At 35.8% G+C, this 25,449-nt stretch overlaps 1 long non-coding RNA gene across 12 annotated transcripts in view; it reads left to right on the forward strand.

The window, feature by feature from the left end:
- LOC108448016 overlaps window positions 1–25,449 on the forward strand; it is a 207,921-nt gene that overhangs the window by 41,193 nt on the left and 141,279 nt on the right. For 8 of the 12 annotated variants that reach the window (XR_001863779.1, XR_001863780.1, XR_001863783.1 and 5 more), the window contains one exon: window positions 1,063–1,239. The exons of the other annotated variants lie outside the window; for them this stretch is intronic. This is a non-coding gene — a long non-coding RNA (uncharacterized LOC108448016). The remainder of the gene's footprint in view (window positions 1–1,062; window positions 1,240–25,449) is intronic. 12 annotated transcript variants of the gene reach the window in all.

Here is a 25,449-nt window from a genome sequence, read left to right on the forward strand (position 1 = left end):
ACTGCTGTTTTAAAAGACTGCTTGAATAATAAGTGCTGCAAACACTACAAGCATATAAATGAACATGGCCACCCATAACATGCAAAACTACATTGTCCCATACATTTCAAAACTAATTTTTAAATTCTGTTGCTGTACAGCTCTTAACAGGTACCTAAACAAAGGGGAATGTCGGTGGAAAAGTAAATTGGATCTCTGCCACCATTTACACCTAATATCACATCTACATAAAAGATATCCTTGTTGTTTCATCACAGATACAACACCAGCATATTACTCAGGAGATTTTGTTATTTGCTACTGCCGTACTTTTAAAGCCAGGATCTAGTGCTTAAGAGTTAGCATGTACAGAGTAAACTTTCAGCCAGGTATTAATATTGCCTAATTAAGATACCTGTAGTCTTTCTCATATGCATCATCTTGACTTTGTCATCTTTTCTGTAATTCATTTTTCTAGGCAATTTATGATCATATCATAAAACTCCATTTTAAACTGATACTTCATAGAATATATTACAAAAGGACTTATACCAGATATTCAGATATTTAGATTAGTCATTGTTATTAAAATTGCTATACATTCAAGTGGTCATCTTCCATTTTGATATCAAACACTGAAATTTTTCAGAGAATGCCATTTGACCTTCAGGTCCAGTGAACAGTTTGAGACTGGCAAACCACTGGATAAAACTAGTGAAACTTGTATAATAAAACAGGAGTGGGAAAAGAAAATAATCATGTAAGTAAAGCTGCAAGGTAGTGTATGTTTTAATTTTTGAATTTGTATGAATAAAATCATATAGCACAGTATCACTTTGCTTTTAGATACTGTCAAGCAGCATAAGCCTCTTAGATTCCAAAAATAATGGGGTTTTTTTGCTTTCATCTTTTTAGTTTAATATTGGAACTAAATAAAAAAAGTGTAGGACTTTATTTTTTAGCCAAAGAAGAGGAAAATAAAATACAGCCACCTCTGGGTAAATCCTCACGGTGAACAACAACAACAACAAAAGAAGATGCTTACACTTTTATCCCTTGTGGATTTCTTTTTTAATATTTCAGAGCAATGAACATATGGCTGTTGCTATCAGCACTGGTGTATTTGCGGCGATGCCTATCAACATCCACCAGAGAGCAGGGCAGCTCCAAAACCCACATCTTTTATGCTGTGGAAATTGATGGAGACAGCAACCAGCCAGCTTCTTGGCCAAACAACATGGAATGCAGTTCATTTCAAAGGTCAGCGCATATTTAAACTTGCTTCATTACTCCCACCTTTATGCTTGAGATTTTCATTTTTTTAAAATCAGTTTACCTAGAGGTTCCTTTAGAGACAGAAAAATGAAAGTGCTGAATCCTATTTTCATTTGGGGATATCAAGCTTTTTATCAAATTATAGAGGTGGCGTTTCAGAATATTTCATATCTGATCAGAAGGAAAATCCAAAAATAATTTTCTCTTTATTCAGGAGTCTTTCAGCCACTGGGACTGTTTTATTTATTACTTAATATTGTGCTCCAGTCAATCATTTTGAATTCAGACAGGAAAATGGAATTTTTATTTTTAAAAGGAAAAAATCCAGAGGAAAAATGCTATTGGAATAAAGCAGATTTTATTATTTTAAAAAATAAAAATATGTCTTCTCTTCCTCTGCTAACTGTCTTATTTTCTTTTAATCACAGTGCATTAATATGAAGACCTATATTAAACAAAGGATCTTACATAAAATCACATATTTGTTAATTACAGGCATTTTTTTCAGAGCATTTCTACAGCATTTATCACTGAGCTTGAGAAATTATGGCCTTGTAACACAATAAAGGAAAAATGTCTTTCTTCCTTTGGAATAGCATTTCAATGCACCTGTTTTCTGTATATGTACTGTGTATGTGTGTATAAACATGAAGTGTGAGTTTATATTACATATAGCTTTATTTTAACTTTTTGTTGCGAGAAGGTTGTTCCTGAGGTGTGTGTTAGTACCATGAGACACAGCCCAAATAGAAGAAACACATCAATATCTTTCATTTGCAGTTACTGGTCTGTAAAACTGGACATGTATACCAGTGACATAGTGTTAAATTTTCCTGTTGCTTCTAGTCTAGAAACATATTGCATCAGTTGAAGCAGATCACAAATAAATTATTAAAACTTTTAATATGTTAATCTGTAGCAGCCTCCATTCATTGACCTGAAAGTTCTTTGCCAATTTTAATGAATTAAGCCTTGAAGTGCTCCTTTTGCTTTTATCTCTACTTCTCAGATGTGAAAAGCAGAGGTAGAGTAAGTAAAACAATTTGTTCAAGATCCACACAGGAAGTCTGTGGTCCAGTGAGAAATGGAAAAAAACATTGCTAAATTTTCATTTCTGTGCTCTAGCTGTAAGAAATTATCCAAAGAGAGAAAATGTAATGAGCTTTTGAAGGAGAGGCACTGCATTACACGTACTTCAACAGCCACTATGGTCTGTCATGGAAATCACTGAAGGGCCCCCAGGAAAACTGCACCCAGTTTTTTGTTAGAATGACAATGACACAACCTTCCCAATGTGTTCTCCTCAGTGTATAAATATTAAAATTGCCACAGGCTGTTGCATTGAGCATGTTAATAAAAAAAACCCAACAAACAACACTGAGATATTACACAGTATTTCTTTATAGGGTGTCTTCAGTGGTAGGGTTGCAAAAAAGGGTTTCTTCAGGGTTTAAGTAGCACGGAGGTACTTTGTACAAGGGGAACAGGAGACAGTTTCTGTTGCTGTATAATTAGGGCACTATTTATAGCTAGGTTGATGGGAAGATATTTGGTGGTATAACAAAGGCAGTCACACTGTATTCTTTGTTCTGTAATATTTATCTAGGAAAACACCTTTTTATTACAGTGATTATGAATAAGAAACAGCAAAAGATGGAGAGAGAAATGCAGGAGAGGTAGGAAGGGTTTTCCTCCTGTGAATTTCCATTTTACAACCTGTTGTATAAGCAGCAGATACCTTTCTAAGCATTCTCATTTCAAATGTGGAAAAAAAAAGCTTCTGTGGTATTTAAAGCTTATGGTCTTTAAGCCATGAGGAGCACTGGTAAAGTACTAAAGATTCAAATATGATTAAGCTTAATATTTTTTCAAACTTTTTGTTGGCTTCTAATAAGCTTACAGCATGTGCTATGTGATAAGACAAGATGATACTAAAATATTATTTGGAAAAATAAACCTGTAAAACATGATAAAAATTGTTGTGACTAAAATTCCTAGGTAGTCAGGAGTATTAGTATTGCAGTTAGGAGTTACACTCCTATTTTAGATTCCCATATGACAAAGCATTTGAAACACATACTTGAGTTCAATCCTTTTTCAGAAAAAAAATCCTCATCATGTGTCTAAGTTAAATGGGATCTAGACATATCCTTAAGTGCTTTACTGGATAAGGCTGGACTACTGAATAGGGCTCTTGGTGAAAAAACAGTTTTGTATGAGAAAAGTGACATCAAAGATTGAAAATGCTATCTTTTAAATATGCTACTGTCACCACAGGAAACAGACTCCTGTAGAAATGGTAATTATGTGTAACTGTGACATCCTTGCTTCAGCATGTTAGCTGCAATTTAGAGTTGCAGTTTAAAGGCCTGACTTCCCTTTGGCATCAGAGTTCCCTTTTACTATGATACAGTGGATAAAGGCAGTGAGTTAAGTGTGTTGCTTTGGAATTTTTTCTCTCTTTAAATGGTGTTACTTATTAATATGTGGATGCTTGGCAACAAAGTAGGAAAATTACAAGTGTGAAAAAGGCTACCAATTAGGTATCACACTGGAATACACTCTTGAATGACATTTATGGTATGAAATCCAAAATGGTAAACTTTTGACACTGGTTGCAATAGTATTTCATTTCACATTCTGTACCAGCTCTAACTTACCAATGAAAACAATGTAGGTGAAGAGGGATTTTTTTTTTAAACTTACTGCTATGATTTCTCTTAAAACCACTGACTAAGTTTCTGTAAATCAAAACACTCACTACATACTGTGAAGAGACCCCCAGCATGTAGGAGAGTCTCACCAGTTCTAACCAAATAAAAATATTTTGCAAAGAAATGCTTACTTTGGTTATAAGTTTTGCATTTCTAGGTGATAGCAATAGACGTAGTAAAGATTAAAGAAGACAGCAGATAATAAATATAGTTGTACATCAGAGGTATACATTAGAATCAAATGTATGTTAGGATTCTTTCACACTGTTGAAATTTGAGTTAGCCCAATTTCTTTGTTTTTATCACTATTGTAGTCTGCACATAAGTCTTGTCTCTACTGCAAAAAGGATTGGTTTTGGTACTACTAGGTGGCAGAAATAGGGGATATAGTGCCAGCTACTTCAGTTTCATTCTCATTTCCTTCCCCACAATTTAAGACAGAGGTTGTAGTGAAGAAACACTTTACAGCATTTCTCTAGACTCAGAGGGAAGGAGGTGGCAAAAGAGTAAAACTTGAAAAAGTAGTGCCTGCACACCAACTCTGGCTCATCAAGAACAATACATTTTTTTAGCTGTATAGGGCTTTATCTTTACCTCAGTGAAGACAAGAGAAAACCTCACATTGACTTACAAGGTACAGTAGAAGAAGATATGTTTCTATGTAAATGTATCCGAGTAGCAAATATCACCACTACTTAAAATGTGAGAGACTCATATGAAAACAAAGTGAAAAAATTGCAAATTTTATCTCCATCGTCTAGCCCTCCAAAGTGGTATTTTTGGTATCCTGTTGTCTACTTTGTTCCTGTGTGGATACAAAAACATGAAGAACACTGGGGAAGCTATACCAACATCAGTTTATGCTCTGTTTATTTGAAGAAGCAAGGATTTTACACAAATAGTTTCAATTGGGCACTCTCTTAGCTGAGATTTTAAAGTAAGCACCAATTTTATTACAAAAGTCAGATAAAACAAACATGTCACGATTACCTATGGGTGGATTTTTTAAAAATTTGGATTAGTAAAAGTTTTGTATAACGGTGAATTTGAATCTCAGTGAAACTAGGAAAGCTGGAGAATGGTGGAAATGAAGTGTACTGATAATTCTATTACTTATGAATGAATTGCTTAAAGCCCTCTGTTTAATTGCTGAGTCAGTTTTGAAGATTTTGGTAAATAAATACACACATATGTATATATGTATACACATAACTGTCATGTATAGATAGATGAGTGTGTGTTTGGACACACACCCCCTGTATATACTTATCTACGTGTATAAATGCAGGTATGTTACAAAGTTTCCTAGATCTATTGGGTATTTATTTTTCATCAGCAAAACTCTGAAAAGTGTGATGTAAAAGCACATGATGTTTGAGAACTATAACTAGGAATTTGTTCTTGATAATGTGCACTGGGAACACCTGCAGTGAAGTTCAAGGTCTTGATATTCCTAAACTTGTATAGAAACCCCAAGCAAGTCTTGGATTTAAAAAAATGGAGATTTGAAATGAATTATTCTGATCATGAGTCAAAAATTGATTGTATGTCAGTATATATATATGTATTCAGAAGGTAAAGTCAAGCTGGGCAGCAAACCCCACTTTTAATAAAAATGGGTTTAATACAGATTCTTTCTAGAAATGAAAGCAAGAACACTGAATGACATTTTGACTGTAAGCAAGGTTAGTTTCATATTTCTCTCCCTATTTTTTCTTCCTTCTCGGTTTTTCTTTTAATTGCCTTTTCTCCTTCATAATCTTTTTTTTTTTTTAAATTTCCTTTTCCAGTCCAGAGAAACTTTTAGTGAATTCATGATCACTTCTGTTTCCCAAAGTCTGTATTTTCCTTATTAAGCTTTCCTGGATATTTTGCAAGCTGTAAGCAGAGAAGATATAACATAATGTTTCCCAGTGTATTTATTACTTTTATTTTATGATATATGACTTCAATATTATTGTACCTTTAAAAGTCAAAGTACACAAAACCTAAGGAAACTATGGAAATGCTTCTTGCAGAGCTGGATATGGATTTAATGGATCCCATTAAAGAATGACTGTTAATTTACATGACCTCACTCTATGGGCAATTTTTTTGAATCAGTTATTTCACCTTCAAGTTTTACAGCACACATTTAGCAGATTGTATTTTCTCAGAGTAAATTATGGGATGGGCATTTGTCCTCATTTCCCCCTCTACTCTACTGCTTTTATTTATATAGAAAGAATATCTTACGTTTAAATTACTACTTTAAAATTTATTTTCTCTATATGGTGTTGATATACCAAGCTTTTTAAATGGGGAAAAAAAAGGTATTTTTTATGGGTTTTGATTATCATTAGAGTTAATTCCTTTGCCTTGGACTGATATGCAAGAAAATGTAGGATTTTTTAGAAGGAGGAGGGTTCTGGAATTGTGACAGATACTTCTGTTACTCTTCTCTCTGCCATCCTGGGAAGCTACTGAAGTGTCTAGAAAGTCTTCTTGTTCCACGTTTGGCAAAGTGAGGAACAATGCCTCACTTTGAGACTTCACACTGAAGTCTAAAAGTAGTAGTGACAGGGGAAAAGCACAACTTGGGTGGTGCTGTTTGTTAACACAGTGGATGAATACGTAATGATTTGAAAAGACCATCGAGGTTTTTAAGACATACTACAGAATGAGATTTCATTGTGTTTCACTTGTTTACATATGTGATTATAGAATCATAGAATATCCTAAGTTGGAAGGGACCCAAAAGAATCATCAAAGTCCAGCTCCTGGCCCTGCACAGGATAGTCCAAGAGTCACACCATGTGCCTGAGAGCATTGTCCAAACACTTGATGCAGTGACCACTTCCCTGGGAAGCCTTGCAGTGCCTAAGTACCCTCTGGGTGAAAAAGCTTTTCCTAGTATCCAATCTAAATATTATAGGTGATGTTTTCTTTAGCATGGCAATTACTAATTCATCCTCTTTTTGTTAATAAAATGATACTTTCCTCAAATTTCTGCTTCTGGAGTAATGTTTGCTTTCCAAGAAAGTCACATTAGTCTATCTATAGCATAAAATTAATACCCTCTTCAGCCAGTTATTGAATCATTATTATTTGGTACAAGTGTAAAGTAGTGGCATCTGTTCTTCTAATGTCGGCTGAAAATTTTCTTGAATCTTTTGACCATTGTGAGTTGTAGATTCAGGACTGTACATCTTTCCTGTGGTTTCATCTGTGCTGTGCATCACTATTCAGTTGTGTATGTGACAACAGTTAATGTATTCACCCTTCTATCAGGTGAATGCTCCTATGCTTGAGAACGGCTTTACAAAAAGGCAGAGATTTATGAGCACTCATTATTTATTACCAATTTATGCTAATATACATGGAAAGTAATCATTTAATCGTTCTGATTGAAATGATGGGCATGATTCACAGGAGATGTAAATTGGTATAGCCCTATTTAAATCAATGAAACTATACTGATATGTGCCAGCTGAGAATCAGGTCCCTCATCTTTATTTGAATAATTTAATGGTAGGTTGACCAGACCATTAGAGAATACAGTTAATAGAACAATCCTATATTGAAACTGGAATGTAATATTAAATGAAATTTTTAAATATTTTTTTACCTCTCTATTGTCCTGTTTAGTAGACAGGCCTTAGATCAAGTTTAAGCTTTGAAGCTGGTGGCATAATGGTGCATTTAGCAAACAACCACAATCTGGAAATAGATTAGAAAATATATTTTCACATTACTGCCAAAACAACCCACTTTTTGATGACTTTCGAAAAAAGTATAAATACTCATTTTACCTGTGTGTTCTGTCTGTCCTTAATCTTACCTGGTCTGGTGTGAAAATAATAACTACCATGCAGGAGAAAGATGAATGAAAAAGCTAAAATCACTGTAATTTGGCTAGGTCTTTCTAACAAAGGATCGTTCCCCATTAAATACATTCATTTCAAATTCTGGATACTTGTCATTGTAAGGAAATAGTATAAACATGGTTGCCAGTGTTTTATCTTTTTTGACTGAAAATATCTTAAATAAAATTTTGAAATTTAAAACTCTCCCTGGAACTAAAACAAATGTTTCTTCTCATGTCATGTACCTCTGGGACTGTAACACTAGAAAATGGTTGCAAAACTCTATACATTTTGCCAGATGCTTAGTACTGGGTTCCTGTCTTACATTGAATGCCTCACTACTTTTGTCCCTGAAATGAGAAAAGAAGTCAAGATAAATTTGAATTTGGTTTAATTGAAAGCATATTAGTAAGCTAATATATGAATATTTTTTTGGTGATTGCCAGAGGTGTTTAACAAACCGATGTCAATATATTGTGTGTGCATATATTATATACATGGAATTGCATGGGTTCCACGTATGCATGGACTACATGGTGAGCCAAGTCATTTGTTTCTATCATTTTACTGTGGAAGGTTCATGGTTTCTTAAGAACAGTTTGATTTTAAGAATTTTGATGTCAGACATTTCAAGTTATACAGCTTTCTGCATCTTTTAAGTTGTTTTTAGAACACAAAATTGCACTACTGAGATCCAGCTTAGTTTTGGGGCTGCATTGATAGGCTGCTTTACTTTGTAAATTGATGTAATGACAAATTTAAGCTGTGGAACATGGATTTTTGAGAGAGAAGGGAGACTAGGAGAAGAAAGGATTGCTTCACTTGAATGGTCATTGCAATGTTCTTTGTACTTCGCTTAATTGTTTAACCATTACAATACTTTTTATTTGTGTAGCACACTTCATTCAATATTGTAAAGGAAATTTGAAGTGTTTTCTTCTAAATGAAATATCCCAGCAAAACAAAAATTAATCTTTTAATGTGTAAACATCTTTGAAAATTAGAAAATAAAAATAAAACATACTAAAAAAAAGAAAATATAAAATATTAAGCAGAAATTTTAAAATTTCTCTGGTACAGTATTTTTTCATTTTTTCTTTATTTTTTTTCTTTTTTTCCATGTTTCTACAAAATTAGCAGGGTTAATGCATGACTGAGGTCGGAAGGAATCCCAGGAGGTCATCTGGTCCAACCCCTCAGCTCAAGCAGGGCCGCATAGACTCTGTTGCCTGGGACAATACTGCGTACCTCTAAGAATGGAGATTCCACAACCAGTATGGGTGACCCGTGCCAGTGCTTGGTCACTTTCACAGTGAAAAGAGTGTTTCTTGGTGTTCAGGATGTCTGTCTATTGCTTCTTGTCCTGACATGGGGCACCACTGAAAAGAGCCTGATCCCCTCTTTTCCATTTCCTCACTTCACATGCTCACCCTGAGCCTTCTCTACTCCAGGCTAAAAAGTCCAAGCTCTCTCAGCCTTTCTTTGTAGGAGAAATATCCAGTCCTGTCAGCATCTTAGTGGCCCTTCACTGGATGCTGCCCAGTAGCTCCGTATCTCTCTTGTACTGAGGAGCCCAGAACTGCAGCACTCCAGGTGTGGCCTCAGCAGTCTCCTCACCCAGAGCTCTCTCTCTTTCTTCCTAATTCTCTTGTTCCATCCAGAAAACCAAAGTTTCTTGGGTTTTTCCAGCTCTGGTTATCACAGCCATTTTATATATTGATAAGATCAATAATTTCAAGGCCGCATTAATGCTTTAATAGTAAATGATGGAGAATAAATTCCAGAAGTCCCATCTGCTGCTGTTTATGGGGAGACTATGCTAGTGAAAATACAAATCAAAAGAGGAAATCAAATCAAAATACAAATTAAAGAGGAAATTTGGACAGCGGTGGGGAGAGATTGCAGTGGTCCTGAGAGGATAATAGCTCAGAAAAGTTAATGCTTTGGAAATGTTGATTGAAATAATAGTATAAATGTGATGTAACCTTTTGCTTAATATTAAACTGCATTAAGCAAAGTGGAATTTCCAATGATAAGACATATTTTTCTTGCTCCTTTGACTTGTGTATTCAGAGAGTTTTCTCTATGAGGATTGCTCTTCCTTCTGACCAAAAAAAGTTTCCTAATATAGTGGGACCTGTCAGAGTCTGTCTAGACAAAAAGGAAGCAACAGGCAAATGAGGATTTTGCACAGCACAATAATAGGTAAGGATGAAAATATTTCAGCATCGACAGACATGAAAGTTTGCTAGATAAAAAATCCAATAACAAATGTCATCTTCTACACCTTAAATCATCATCATCCTCAATAAGGTTTTTTCAAGAACTTTCTTTGCTATGCAAGCTAACAGCTGGGACTACCCAGCATTTCAGTGCCAGGGGAGAGGTGTTTGTGACATGAATGTAAAATGTGAGTGTACTTGCAGGTATTACCACTTTTTCTCATGGACTATGGTAAAAACTGCTTTGCAGTAGATGACACAGTGCCAGTGTGAATCAAGAGTTTGTCTCCAGGAATATATAGAGCACTGTCAGCAGGCATGTAGTGATGCCATGAAGATTTTTTGCCTTTTCTTTTATACCCCTGTTATACCTTTTTTACAACTTCTGTATCATAGTGTTTTTTAGCCTATATTCTTGGACTTGTCTGTTCAGCTAGGAGACTAAACATTTTAGAAGCTTCGTAGATAGGGGTTAGTGTGCCCCAGACACCAAGGTCCTCTCCAGAACACATTCTGTAAACTAAGATAGAACCATCCAGGGGAAGGTTCCTTGGGGAGGGGGGGCTCACTCAAGCCTCTCACTGGGGAATCTTTGATAGATCTGCTAATTAGTAAGACCTATAATGTTATACCAGATCTATTGTGGGTATGCATTGCAGTGGGCATTTCTGTGCATTCAACCTGGATGAGGTACACTCTAAGGATCCTTAAAATAAATATCAAGGTAAAATCCCTTTTTCCCTTCTAACCATGTTTGACTCTTGATTTTAAGACCAGGAAAAGGCATCAGCAGGACGAGAAAGAAACCTAAAAGGTTTTCATTGACATTGGTTTTCATATGCTGAAATCTTCCTGGAGAGTCTCAACTGGTTTCAGCATCACCTGAGAAAGCTGTTTGCAGTCAGGATCAAAACTATGTTTGTCTTTTTTTGGCATATGTTAGCATCTTCAAAGATTTGCATCACTCCTGATCTGTCAGTATTTCTAATTAGTGTGTCTGAGTGTGCATACTGCAGCATGCACATTCACACACGCACACAAGCAAACAAGCACCTGTGTACACCTGTGCACCTTTTACTTGCACTTCTTTTGGGGACTACACAGCTTTGTGTGCCCTCTCTACATGTGATTAAATATTAATTAGGCTTCTAATATAAGCAAGTGAGTTCACAGGCCCAAGTGCCACATAAATAATGCATTAGGTACCCGAAGGCTCAGCCCGAGAAGCTGATTGGCCACCTTGGATTTGTATAATTATGAAGTTTCATTATTAACAGTGGAAGCAGTGGAGAGATTTGCCTAGCTTCAGGGACTTTGAAAGCATAAGCTGTCTCATTAGGGAAAAAGAGAGTAAGGCATAATATGCAAACTTGTTAGTAAAAAAAAAGAAAAAAAGGAATAAAAATTAAGCATAGCTGTTTAACAGGAGTATTTTCTATGTATATATAAACATTTCTAAGTGTATAAAAAGACTGAAATTCAAATAGGTGAGGTCTATACTACAGCTATTTAACAGTTTTGTTTGTAAGAGGTCTTACTTAAAAGCTTTTGTTCTCGGTATAAAACAATCTTTAATATTTTACAGAAAAATCCACAGGTAGCTTAATGGGTTCTGCAAAGTGAGAGGTACGGAGGTGAAAGAGAATGAACACAGTCCAGGGTTCTTGCTAGAATGTGTGTTGTGCATGCAATTAAATCTCAAGGTCAAACAATTTACAGACAATTACTTTTCTAACATCTCCAGAAATGCCTGCTTACACGTCTTTAATTTTAAATGATACTGATATTCCAATTCTCCCCAAAGGTTAATGCTGACTAAATCCAGCTGTGACCTGACACGATGCGACAGCACAGTGCCTAATTATCCTCTGGATAGTCATTTACTTTAAACCATTAAAGAAATAGGCTGAGAGGAAGATTTAGGACCCAGAAAAAATGTTAGCCTGACTTCTTTCTTCTTGAGGATGGGATGGGCTGAAAAATAAAAATAAAATCTTGCTAAATGTTAGCCATTTGCTTTGATGGCAGAAAATTGTTCATCCCAGTCTGTTTTTTTACAGGTTAAATTGCTAACTAGTTCATTTTATCCATTGCCTACGGCTGGCGCTAAATGTCAGTGACAAATTTTGTACTTGTCTTGAAGAATGAATTAAGTTATGCACAAAAGCTATAGTGCTTTTTTTAAGATGAGTGAATTGCAGAGAGGGAAAAAAAGTTGCTCATTTGAAAAAGGATTATTTCGATTAAAGGCCTTTTCTATTGTAGTGGAAGACAGGTAGTGGTTTAAGATAATTCTGACAGTTACCTCCCACAGAGGCTGCAGTCCTTTACTAGAAATTTCTTTAAGAGCACTTGCGTCAGATTATGCACTATGATTGTTATTGTAAGACCATTTGTGACAGTAAAGGGGGGGAACAATTACAGAAAATGGCAACTATTATTCATTAACTAAGGTAAAACTGGTCTTTCTTCAGTGAGGTCAGCATTCCATCGTCTTCAGAAAACCTTTCTATGGTTTGTAGCAGTGGTAATTAAAAACCCCCTAAGTACTCTCTGCCAAATATTGGTGAGAAAGAACAGCTCATTCAGAAATTTATATTGAGAAGACCTGGTGCAGTCTTCACAATCCATCTGGTTTTCAGTGGTCTGGCTCTGGTAGCACCCCATCATCTCCGGGCGAATAAAGAACCTAAGAATGGTTGGTTACCATCAGTGTTTGAAACTGTACTGGTTTACTATCTGTAAGCTTGGCCTAAGGGAGCTCTGCATGTTCGGATTTGATTTGATTTGATTTGATTTGATTTGATTTGATTTGATTTGATTTGATTTGATTTTCATGTGCACTCTATCTGTTTATTGAAAATTTAAAGAGAGCTTAAAGTTAAGACTAGACTTTACAGCTACGTCTCTTACGGGGGGCTTCGTTAGAAAGTCTAGATCTCTCACCCTGCTGAGGTGGCATAACTGATGCTCTGTACTTACAATGCTTAATTTGGTCTGTGGACAATTACTACTACAGTGCAAAAATTATTTTTACTTTATTTTTTTGTATTATGGAAGTTCCTGGTATTTCCAACTGTAAGCAGAATACCATTGTGCTGTGCACTGTACAAAAACACAGATTTGAAATAAGTGTTTTTAGTGGCACCCACAGGTTTTGGCAGATACTTTTCTCCTCTCGCTGTGTGCATAAATATTTTCACTGATACCAGCTGTAGAAAGTGATATGGTAAATGCTAATCTCAGTACAGTCATAGCAGTCACAAATGGAAGTTAGATCTGTAATTTCAAGTTGAAAGCTGAAATGAAAAATCTAGTGATTATGCACTACTGCCCTAAGCTACTTCCCTCTTTCTTTCTCCTCTACACTCATTCTCAGGCAAAGGGATAACGTTTCCTTGCCAGGAGAAAGAAAAATACAGATTATCAGTTTTCTGGTGATAACAGTGCAACTCCTGAAGACAGTTTGGCTCTAAAAAGCAATACATGCTGGGATACATCTCACCTGACTTTGGATGTATAAAGCATAGATGCCTCAGTCTGAGCTAGCTATTTGTGCCCCTATTTAGTGAGGAGAGGAAACAGGTACGACCAGATACATTCCATGTAATTTCAGGGTTCTATTTAGGATGAGATGAATTGTCCTCTGAAGCTGCTTGGTTCTTTCTGTTAACTTTAAAGAGAAACCCAACTTGATTGCAGTTTTAGATTCCCACATTTAGGCATCACACTAATGGTGATCTTCCTATTCCTTAACTTTTCATCTCTGGCTTGCTTGACTCTTGAAGAATTCATTTCCACTCTATATGCATGGAATATAGATTTTAATGAAAATTTTTATGAAGTATATTTTAAGCTATTTCTCTGATATATTTTTTCCATTTTGATCTTCCCTTTGATAAGCTAGTTGGAACACCTTTGGTTCTACATTTTTGCTTTGTTTTTTGAGGATCATTCATCACTTATGTAGTTTGCTTCTAACTTTTGTACTTCACACATTCGTTACGTGTGAATAAGTGTTGTAAGAGTGGTCTCACCAAAATTTTGCACAGAGAGATACTCTTCCATGCTTCCATTTTGTGGTACATGAAAATTTTGTTAGTGACAAAACACTGCACGAAGAAATTAAATTATACCGAGATAGGTATTTATATTTTTCTGTAATATTGCTTTTCAAAGAAAATGTTGGGGTTTTGCTTCCAGTTACCTCTTTTTTTTGCATTAGACTATATAAATTACTGTATTTATAACTGTACATTTTGCAGACTGTAGCCCTTCAGCTAAATGGTTGAGTTGCACTTCGCCCTCTGTTTATCATCCTACAGACCTCTCTGTATTCTGTTAGCTCAACTTCCTGAAAATGATCTCTAAAAATATTGTCATATATGGCCAACAACTGTTTCTTTTGTAATTTACTTAACCCAGCATCACATATTGATAATTTGATCTATTTGATGATTTAAAATCTTAATAAAGAAACTACTGCACCTGTCAGTGAGTCAGATTAGCTACAATTTAGTGACTTACCCAAATGTAAACATTTTACCTAAACCATGCAGGCAAGCAACTGAGTGAGAGAGGCATCTTCAGAAGGCAACCCATCCCACCAACTCCAGTGGAAAAGCTGATCAAAATTCAAATCAAGAAAGTGAATTAAAAAAAAGTAAAACCAAACAAAAAAAAAAGTCTTTTCATATGTAACTTCTCCAGAAGACAAAGAGTGAAGGTGAAAACAGATCAATGGTAACACATCAGTCATATCCCACAGACTGTGTGCAAACTCTAGAGTGGGCTCTTTGAACACTGCCATGGTTTTTTTGCTGCCTTCTCAGTAGATCTTGGAAACTTATATTAAATATTTAACATTTAGATGACAAAAATTACATGGGATGAATATCAATCTGTTTGAATATGGGTTTCTATGTTTTCCTGCTTTGTTTATTTGAGAAATAGGAGAATGTTATTTAAGAAAATGTAATGTATTTTAATATGTCAGATATTATGTTCAGTTCCGCAGAGTAATAGAAACATTTCAGTTTCATATTTATTCTTAGAATAGAATTCTGGAAACTGTATCTTTTCCTTATGGCCTTTTTCATGTCTTAATTATTGGATGGTCTCCTGGTAAATTTTATCTTTTACTAACGGTTGTAATTATGTTCAGCTGACACCTCCAGTTTGGGCTATAGAACTTTTCTGCTGAATCTTATCATCAGTCCCAGGACAAATGTGTACTGGATCATAGATTCTGATCCATAGACACTGCATCTGTGAGAGCACTTTCAGGAGTGGGAGGAGACATACTCATTAAGAAAATATTTCACCAGTGGTACAGCTGTAGTTTTGAGAACCATCATCCCCGGTAATGTTACTGTATAAAATAAAGAAGAACTGAGTGTGAATATGCTTTGGTTGCAAAATGACTTAAAATACTTTAAATATTTCCAGTGGATTTATTTAATCCAATTTTTGTAAATGCTGGAGGAATATATGTTTAGTATTAAGAAGTACTGAATATACCTCTGTCTAATTTTGTTTTCCTTTTAAAGCTAAATGCATAAGCTAATGTAAAAGGTTCTGCTTTAGCTAGTTCTGTATAGTAGTTTACTCTGTGAGCATTTGAACTGAAATCAATGGAAACTTTTGTGGAATAAGTTAAAACTTTCTGTGAAGGTGGGAAAGTAAATAGTCTCCTCACAAACAACACCAAGAAGCAAACAAGGTGTAAATATATATAAATTCTGGTTAAAATTTAACAGCTAATGAAGTGGGTATAATACAAGGAGGGTGGTGGTGAATAAAGCTCAAATTCTATATTAAACTAATTTCAGGGCATATATTTAATTTCTTTCTTGCAGTGCTTCACTTGTTGAATCCAAGTGTCTGATGACTTAAGAGTATCAGCAATTTTCCTTCCTCTTTTTCTCTGAATACTTTTTCTCTCAGTAATGAATGCATGGTATATCCAGGCAGAAGTAAATGGAGAAAACAAAAATATCCCTTCATTTGCAGATGGAAAGAACAGTGCCCCAGCTGCAGGCTCAGGTCCTGGCAGCTGCTCCCAACACCCAATGCAGCAGGGCTGAGCCCATGGGATGAGCAGCATCAGGCACTGGTCTCCCTCAGCTGAACATGCCTAAGAGGTCCATTTGTGACCAAAAATGATTGTAAGAAAGATGAAAGATGCTGTCCTGTTTGTCTGGAGGGAGTCTATCTACTTGCTGCTGGCAGTAAGGTAGTAGAAATCATACAATGTGCAACCACTGACAGATTAAAACCCAATCAGTGAGGTTGTTAATGATCAGTAATATGAAATAGAGAGTAAAAACCTTGAACTCTACTGCATCCCCATGCAACTATTTGTCAAATCTGTACTTCACAAATGCAGAGTTGAATTCAAAATGGTGCATTTTCAGTTTGAGTTAATAATAAAATTTTGTTAATGTTTTACTGAAGAAAACTTTTCTATGCATAAGAAGAGTTCCTCTTAGATATTTTTGAAGTGCCGTAGTGATTGGATATTGTAACAGACATTATGGGGTGGGGTTTTTTTGTTTTGTCTTGGGGTTTTGGTTTGGTTTGGTTTTTTGGTTGGTTGGTTTGTTTGTTTGTGCTTGGGGTTTTTTTTTCTGAATGAGAAATATTATGCTTTCACCTGAAAATCCCTATCAACTGAAATTTATCACTTGGTCATGTTGCCAAAAAGCTGTTCCAGCACCATTTTCTTTTTTCCTCCTTTTTAACATACATTTATCTTGATCTTTTCTTAAGTGATGGTTTCAGTCACTTTCTATTTTTTCCTGAATAATAACAACATCAACAATAATAATAATAATGTTCTACACTTTCAGAACATCTCTTGAGACTTGCTTGTCAGCCCACTTTCCCTCAGGATAGCTCAGGGCCCATCTGGAAAACTTTTATCTACTCTGGATCCTCTAAGGAAACTTAACCCATAGTGTGTCCTTAGTGTATGACCCATTCCAAAACAATATCCAGTTATTCTCAGATCCAAAATCACAGCCAAGCCTAGAGTAATCTTAAACCTAATTCAGTGACGTAAGGATCCATAATTCTGGGTAGGTTCTTTAACAATGAGAGAGTTTTATTTCTAGTAGAAATTAAATTTTTATTCTTTTTTTTAAAATTGTGTTACATAAGATTTGCGTGTCTCAGATGCATGCCACTGAAAAAAATAACATGATGTGTATTTAGAAGTTGTTGGTTTGCTCCAACCTGAAAGATGATGAAAAGGGAGCAATCATTACCTTACTAGCTTTTTTTTCCCTGTTGTTTCAAATTCACTACATCCAGGAAAGAACACATTTGGATGTTTGTCAGAGATTCCTAAGTTGTAACAGAAACAGTATACAAGCAAGAACAAAGTCAAATTGGTTTATTTTTTGTTTTTTAAATACTGTCTTAGCGTGTGAAATGTTCTGAAGCTAAAGGCATTGCATAAATAGAAACTGTATTATGCTATCGTGCTTATCAAATGCTCCTCATCTACTGCATCACCCCCATAAATCCACCAAAGCTGTTATTATTCAGGGGTGGGAAGGTGGGGAGAATGGAGTGAAAGCTACAGAATGATTTAACACTGTGGGAACTTAATCAATAAGACTGTTGCAGCGAACTCCCAGGAAAGAGGGTTGTTTTCCATCCAGATGATAATGAGGCAGACTAGCAGCAACCTCTGGAGGAGGAATGCTGGAGCAATGAATATATGGTACAGCTTTGCTAGTTGCTAATTAATAGTTTGAGGCCAGACACCTTTTTGCCATCCTGCTACTTGCAGTTTCTTTCTGGCTTGCACACATACCTCTTTCACTATTGGGTTCAGTCTGTGATAACTCAGATTCTGGAAACCAAATTTATGAACAGTACTAAAAATCTAAGTTTACCGTTCTTCTCCCTCCTTTGTTCTTGGCATTATTAGTACACTTTGTATGGCTATAGAGTATGTTATCCTTCCTGACATTGCAGAAACAGTATTTTCTTATTCCTTGTGCCTTGTATTCTAAATTGAGACGCTGAAATTACTTTGGTGTTTGGTATCTGTGGTCAGACTGGAAAATATCAACAAAAGCCAAGCTGAATAAAAGTTTTAACTAATATTGGTGATGTGCAAATTTAAATAGTTTTAGGTGGTGCTGCCTTGAAGAGGTTGGGAATGCTTTTTCTGTGGTACTTAAGCTCAGTATTGATTTTTTTCACTTTTATCTGGAGTCCAAAACAAAACAGGGATCCACTAACAAAGCTAAAGCTCTGGTTGAATGCCACCATTATATCTGTATCTTTGCAACACATATAAGAAGTAGAGTGAAAGCAAATTCTTGCCAGGGAAGAATTGAGGCAATGGAAAATGAAACAGTGAGGTCAAAGTTGGCCATAAAGCAGATGGCTGTAATACAATGTTGGACACTGCAGTCTGTATTGAATCCAGGTTTTTGAAGCATATTTAATAGGAACATCTAAAAGCATGTTATAGGGAAGAGTGAATTAGTGCATTGTTTTGCTAAAACATGGGTAAAATTGGAGGGGTTTTGAGCCACTGGGAGCTGGCAGAAGGGGGTTTTACCCCTCGCATGCTGACACAAAGAAGCCCGGAGGTCAACGCTGAAACCCCTCTGGAAGGCGGCACTCAGCGCCCAACACACAATGAAAAAGGGGCAGAGCTCCTCACCCAAAGGGGCTGTACCTTCCTGTCGCTGTCAGGCAGGCACGCAGGGAAGGCAGAGAAGTAAAGAGAGGGGACTCTCCGTGTGTGTTCCACGCACGTCTAGTGCAATGAAAAAGCAGGGACAGAGAGACCAATTGATGGCAGGGTCCAGGGATCTTATACTGGGTACAGAATAGGTGGGGAAAGGGATCTCAGCCAATGGGATAGAGACAAGCAGGTGGGATTGACAGGAAGGGGACCAATGGGAACAACCCAAAGGAGGGACTCAGGGAAGGGTCCAATGGGGCATCGAGGAACAAGGAACTTTCTAGAACTAATACATATTAACGAAGGAAAATGAATATGCATAACTTCATACATAACACAGGAGGACAAAGTATTAACCAATCAGGGGAAAACATACAAAGGACAGAAGAAGGGAATCATGGCTTCTCACCATGACTGAAAGTTACATGCTAAACTTAGGTTGCTGACCAGCACAGGTGGTTGTCTGAGTTCTCAGGAGAAAGTGTAGCTGCAGCCACCTGCACTGCTACAGAAATTCTGCTACATTCACTAAGAAATACAAGATGACATTTGTTTTAATGTAGTGAAAATATGAATAGCAGTCAGCAGCCATCCTTCCAGGTTTCCAGTCTAGTAGCATCACTTTTACACCACCTTACTTCTCTAAGATTTTTTATTTCAAGATACTTGGAAGCTTTTCTTAAAATGTTTTCCTAAACCACACTTGCCATAATTAATCAATGCTAAGAACAGAAACTATTAATTAAATTCTTTTTATTGATGATGCATAATGGGTTTTGTTGCATTTAGTTTTGGTTTACATAGTATTTTTCTAATTATTTTGTTTTCTGACTCTTGATTGTTTCATCTTTTTATTAAGCTTGTCATGACTCTTGTAGTCATCCAAAGCACCAGTATGATAGCAGGGGAAGCAGTGGAGTAACTGTACCCATGTGGCAATGTATTTTTCCCAGATTCACAGCAAATGGCCATTGAGACTAAAACTGCTCATTTGATTTTTGCTGATCTGAGAGGTTCTGTACCATCTTTGATATTTTGCCAGAGCAGATCAAGATTTATAGAGAAAATATTGCATTAACTAGAACTTTATCATCCTAAACATTTTTTTTAAAATGGTATTTAGATTTTGAAGAGGTAATGCAGATTATTTTTTTGCATTGAATTAAAAAAAATCCCATATGATAATCATTTAATCTACTAATGAGTGAAGTGAATCGGACTCTGCATTTATGTGGGTTCAAATATATTTCTGTTTTACCTAGAAATTTGACTGATGTATGCAAAATTATCTGTAAAACTTGATTCGGATACAGAGCTCCTGCAGAAATTAGGCATTCATTCCCCCAGGCAACTTTCATTTTTTGAGCCTAAAAATAGCACATTCACAGTATAATTTGTAATTAAAAACCCAACTGGTATTTAAAGACTACTGACAATTCCATTGGTAGTGTTTTTTTCTGTAGCATTCCTCTCTGTCCCTCAGTAGCAGAATTTCTGACGGTCTTGTGCTTTCATAGTAAGATGTTTTGGGCAGAGACCCTTGTTTGGGTCAGTGTCTGGGGTAGCATCTACTGCTTTGGTTTCTCAGGTCAGAACTGACATTTGAAGAGACAAATATGCCATTAGTAAATTATTTAGTACTGTAAGCGTCTGTCATCTCATTCTTTGATTCTTGCTCTCATCGGTGACTCTACGCTGCAAAAAGGTTTGATATCACATTGGTATGGGAGGGTTGAGTAACACTTTTCACAAAACAGAAGATAACTTCATAACAGAAAGAAAACAGGAATGTTTTATTCATTGGCGCACTGAAAATTATAGTGCAAATACAGATTTGATTTGGATTTCAGCACAGGGCTGTCGCAATGGCATGTGGGCAGAAATAGCAGACACCAGATCAGGACTCATTCCTAGAAGCACCAGAACAATACATGCACAAGCACGTGTGCACACAAATACGCACACAGTTCCTAAGTACAGTCTTTGTCCTAAATAGATATGCATATATTGGTCATGATTTACAATGATTTTTGTTTGTGAACAAATTGTGATTTCATTTTCTTTTGTGCGTTGACAGGATATAATTATTTCTGAAACGTATAATAGGACCAAAGCATATTTCATTATTAAAGAAATTGTTGCATTATGTTAGTGCCCTCCTGAATGCATGAAAATGTTAATCCAGTTTTGTCATATTTTTTTTCAAATGAGAATCTTCTTCATATGAAAATTTTGTGAAATTAATTGTTTGCTTCTCTCAACCTCTGAGGGGTCTATAGCTTCAGAGGATATCATATAAAGGATGATGACATATAATGAGAGCAAGATTTAGCTATTAAACTTCCTTTGACTCACTTTAAATATTGATTAGAGAAACACTTCTGGGCAAATATTTATATTGAGCAATAATATAATTCAGTGATTTTTTTTTTTTTTTTTTTTTTTATGTCTTGAAGGAAGCAAACTGGCCTCAGTGTTCATCTGGATATCAGTTGTTTTGTTTCTTGCAGTCCTCCTTTTTTTTTTTTTTTAACTTTCTGGATATCATTATGTCTTCAGTAATTTAGCTTAGAAAAATACATTGTTAGCCATAGGTTATATGAAAAAGTCCTAGACAGATGAGACCAAGAAAGAAGAGTAAAATTTTCCAGGAATAAACCATCATTCATAAGATGCAAAGATACTCTGTGTTACATAGCTTATATCTGGCCTTTCCTAGGGTTTAGGACTGTTGTACCTGGGATATTGGCTTCAAGCAATTTCTTATATAATGCTAATGTTGTGACAGATACTAATGAAACCATGCTGTTTCTAGATAAAGCTGATATTGCATACATAGGTAGAAGAGGTAATTTCCTTATTCACTTTCTTAATGAACTCATGAAGGACAGAGGAAACTTCCTGCATCTGTGACTATCTCCTAGATTTTATTAGTTTTTTTTCAACAAGAATAAATTTCTTTGTATGTTTTTGTTTACTGGGTATATAACCATAACAGCTGAACCTACTTGTGTAAATGAACAATGTTCTCTTTGTAAGGGGGGAAAAAAAACATGTAAAAAATTCTCAGAAAAAATCTTGAAAGAGTCTAAGAAACATCAACATACTTGTGTTTTAAAATTTCTTCCAAGTTTTCACTCAAATGGTGAAGAGTCCAACATGTATGCGAAACATAAAGGGACCAAGTATGTATATTATACATATATATTTGAGTATCATCTCAGTGTGAAGGCTGTGTGTGTTTTTCAATGAATAGTTTTTGTTTCTTTAATTATGTTGAACCTTTGGTCACTAAACACTCCAAACGTTCGCTGGAAGTTTGAGTTATCCAGGTTGGAGAGCACTGTGGACACTCCCCACCTCAAGGCAGCACTCTTAGCTCAGCTGTCACATGCTGAATGTCTTGCTTGTCTTACTCAGTGTTGCTGGTCCAGTCTAAAAACCAAACACTGCAGGGGAGGCTAAAGAAGTAAGTGCTTGCAATGGACTTGACAGGATATAAATCTTGACAGCAGTAGCTGAGAAGGAACAGGAAGGTGTGAGGCCAGATATCTGGATACATCTGGCATGTCCATTGATCCTTGCACCAAAGTTAGATCTCTGACAGAGATTATTTTTGCCTTACATAGGAAAATCAATACAAATTTAACAGCCATTTGCATGTATTCCTATTATTCCAAGTTCTTAAAAGGGTAACTTTTACCTATAAGGAAAATTGTCCTTGGTCAGTTTCTCAGTTAGAGTCCATGTCTGTGCTGCTACCTAGATTTCAAGAAAGCTGCTTTAATTTAGGAGAACTACAGGGTTTGGTCTGTTGTCTGTAAATACTTGATGAAATAGTCAAATCAGTTTTATATTATTTGAAGTTGTAATACCTCAATAAGGATTGTATTATGGATGTATGCCATGACAAAAACCTGGCTCTATATTGAAATGACACCCATATATCCATATTTCAGTACAATTAGATTTTGCAAAATTTCATCTGAATTTTGAACTAATGTTTAATAGTTAATTTTAAATTGTATTGAAATGACAAATTTATATCATCTTTGATTGCTGATGTGTAATATTGAGATTCCTTCACCTGAATCTTACTTTCTTACTGGAATGCAGTTTCTTACTGCTCTAATTTATACTGTCCTCTGTCAAGTAAGAAGTAATGCAACTTATTCTTCAGACCCATTTACTGAAAATGAAAGGAGTATGTACTGTTCTAATTGAGAGTCAGGACCAAAATCCACATAGTGGTTTATAACAGAGAGGAGAGAGATGTTCTAAGTAGTCTATGATGAAAAACTCCCAAAAGGAACCTAGGTTTCAAAATCATCAAGTGGTAAACTAAGTGAATAGGTAAGTGCTTGAGGTGCTTTTTGTCATCTCAAGGGATGCAAACCCATATTTTTAGATATATACAATCTGCCTGCTAAAATATGGAGGCTAGCCTGAACTAATATTCGAGGACAGTACTTCCTGCTTTTGTCAATGAATGATCTGGCCTTAGGGATTAGTCCACAGTCTGGCTGAAGCAAGGGTTTTTCTCAAACCAATGAAGGTGTAATAAGACAGAGGTGTGTGGGTGTGCAATAGCTGCAATTTAAAATTCTAAGGTTATACAGATGTCTCAGGAAAAGCCCAACCTCTGCATGAAATGAAAAATATAGCTTTAATTTCTCTCAAGAATGGCAGTGATTCTAATATAATTCATCAATGAAGGCATTTGCCAACAAAACAAGTGCATGTTAAAAATGTTTCAGACTCAATATGGAGGTTTATGTTATCGCAGTGTAGCCAAATGAGTTTTTCTCATCATTCAGTTTGCAAGTTAATCTAAAGTACCATAAGACTTTTCTTTAGTGTATTACTGATTTCTGATTTTTCTGTTTAACTGGGTTTTTTCCTTTCTGGTCAGATATTGTCCCAAGTTTGTATGAATGTAACATTTTGAATGTAATGGTGAGTAACCACATATCCAGCTTTAACAGCTATCTTGCCATTTTTTCCCCTTCATGCTTTCTGTCAATGCTTCTGACTTGCAACATTCCTGTAATTGCATTCCTACAGCAAGTTATTTCTGCATGTATCTAGGCTGATAGATGTTTCATGTCCAATCACATTTTTCTTATATCCAAAGTGACAGATTTTCAAAACTTCTGTAGTGGCCTGAGGTAGTCCTGGACTTATTATCACCTTGGTTCCTTTTTTCATTTTTGTAATTACATGGGCCAATGTAATGTGAAAGTCAGGATACTAATTTATTTAGTTCTTGCTTTACTTGCTGCTTTTTGTGTTCAAAGTATCTTCTTCAAATGTCCAGTATCCTCTTCCCCAGGCTAGTGGCATACTTGAGTTAGCTCTCTCCTTCCAGCATAGAAGCTGAGTATCCTTCCTTATTGCTGTGACATTTCATGTAAGCAGAGATTTAACTCTAGTTTTGCTCACATTTGCTTGTATAATTGCCAATCTGGACAGCATCCTTACTGACAGTGATTTTGTGATGTCTTTTTTTGGTTGTCTTGCCTATGCTATTGTCCACATGTTTTTGGCCTTCTCTGTGTGAAACCATAGCTGTGAAGGTCCTACTATGCCCTGTGCTTCATTAATGTGTAGTATCTAGTAGCATGTAGTTGAGAATGACTGAAACTAGGATAACAAAAACACAGGCCTCTGTTGAGCTCATAGATCCTCAAGAAAATGTAATTTCACAAGTAAAATGACATAAAATACCACATATAACTGAGAAAATATCCTCGATGGAAAAGGAGATTTGTTATAACTCTACTCATTACAAATTCTCTGAAGATGTGTAGGACACCAAAATAAGGCTTAAATAGCACTTTCAGCAAGTAACTGCAAAAAATAGATATCTTAGAATAAAGACTTAAGTGGTGGTGTTAATTCCTTTGATAGGATGACAGTCATGATGTTTTCAGTTGTTCTCACTTAAATCAGCTGACTAGTTGTATTAGAGAAATTCAAAGAGTGTTCAATTCCATATAAATATAAACCCCATGCTTTTTCTAAGCATTTGCTAAGCAAAGGTGAAAGTCTAAAAGTGTTTGAGAATTATTTAAAGGCAAGCTTAAATATTGCATGTGTGGGGAGCTGATTGAGTCCTTTCTCTGAGAATCTAATGGGTCAGGGACCTTGGAGAGAAGGCTTTGGAAAGTTACTGACCAATCCAAATTTTAAATGTCATTTATTTTCCTAAGCGAGAGTAAAGTAAGAGCAGGAAGATGCTCAGGGAGAGTAGGCGGTGCCCTGATGCTGTGGATACAGTCGAGGGTCTGCAGTGCTGTATAAAGTACATTAGGCAGAACAGCATTTGAAGACCAAAGGAAGCACCACAATTTTAACACTCATAAAGACAAAAAGTCCACGGAAAGTGTGCCTTTTGAGAATGTAACTGCATCAATTTTAAGTTTTCAAATTTCGGTATTTTCAGGCTTTCACAGGACATTGCTACCTGAGTGCTACCTCAAAGAACACCCTTCACAGAATCAGTAGTGGAAAATGCAGACAAAGATGACTAAACTGTCAGCTTGGAAGAAACAGGAAATAGAGTGATTTACATCTGAATAAAAGCAATAATGAGATTCTGTATATTAACACTACAGGAAAAACTGAAATCGTATAAAGAGAGGTTGTGCTTTTTCATTCAAAGTGTGTGCTGTGTATTGTTCACTAGACAAAACTACAATCTT

This window comes from Corvus brachyrhynchos, unplaced genomic scaffold (genome assembly GCF_000691975.1).
Source record: "Corvus brachyrhynchos isolate BGI_N302 unplaced genomic scaffold, ASM69197v1 scaffold14, whole genome shotgun sequence".
Classification (NCBI taxonomy): domain Eukaryota; kingdom Metazoa; phylum Chordata; class Aves; order Passeriformes; family Corvidae; genus Corvus; species Corvus brachyrhynchos.